The sequence below is a fragment of the Chaetura pelagica genome, unplaced genomic scaffold, assembly GCF_000747805.2.
Source record: "Chaetura pelagica isolate M959 unplaced genomic scaffold, ChaPel_1.0 scaffold88, whole genome shotgun sequence".
NCBI lineage: Eukaryota > Metazoa > Chordata > Aves > Apodiformes > Apodidae > Chaetura > Chaetura pelagica.
Window position 1 is genome coordinate 1,026,053 of NW_009954313.1, and position 1,017 is coordinate 1,027,069.

At 45.5% G+C, this 1,017-nt stretch overlaps 1 protein-coding gene across 1 annotated transcript in view; it reads right to left on the bottom strand.

Annotated features, from left to right (window-relative positions):
* The window catches only part of LOC104394510 (cytochrome P450 2U1), an 8,480-nt gene that overhangs the window by 2,632 nt on the left and 4,831 nt on the right, over positions 1 to 1,017 (bottom strand). The window lies entirely within an intron of this gene.

Here is a 1,017-nt window from a genome sequence, read left to right on the forward strand (position 1 = left end):
GCTCTTCTTTCAGGTAACTTGGAATCTGCCTACACAGCAAATGACAACCTTGAAAGAGGGCACCACAAAATTAACCTTTAATTAAAAAAAAAACAAAACAACCAAGAAGTCAGTTTCCATTTTTTACCCTTGATATCCTGAATATTTTGTGCTTGACACACTTTTTTACCCCAAGATTCAAAACCCAGGCTGCTGATACTATGAGTTTTTACACTTTTCTCTCATTATCACTGATTCAAGATTAAATAAAAGCTCAGTGCAAAGAAGTTTCTCAGTTTTCAGAGCAGCATTCAGGAATACCATACCAGGTGTGTTCAGCGAGTAGTTGCTGCCACCTATTGGGTTTGCCAGGAAAACAGGTTCTCAACTGAGGAACACGGTAAAAATTACTGCGACGGCAAGAGGTTTGCTAATGGTGTGGCTCTCGAGTACCTGCTTTGTGGGGCTTCATTACTTTTTTTTTAGTTACACACTATAGCCCTGTATTCAGGTATGCACATTCACAGTAAAGTTTTCAATACAAAATAAATAAAGAAGAATATGGAGACTGTCTTATGCCAAATGCCACACCAGGATATCCACAGAATGGATAAGAAGGGACCTTAAAGATCCTCTAGGTCCAACCCCTTGCATGGGCAGGGACACCTCCCACTGGACTAGGTTGCTTAGAGCCCCATCCAATCAGACCTTGAACGTTCTTCCAATTGTCTAACCTAAATCTCCCCTCCTCCAGTTTTAATCAGTTACCTCTTGTGAAGGACCAGGTATTTCCTTACACGAACATGAAATGTCCTTTGAGTCAGCCGACAAAACTGACTTAACACGGCGTCTCCACACAGCGCTGAACCCCCTCTGTGTGTGTGTGGGGGGGGGAGCAGCTGCTGCAGGGGAGGAGCCGTCGCCGGAAGCAGGGGCGGGACTAGGTCCCGTCTGATTGGCTGAAAAGCCCGGAAATGCAAAACTGGCGCCGAAGAACCCCATGAGAGAGGCAGCGCGACACGCCCCTCTCTCTCTCTC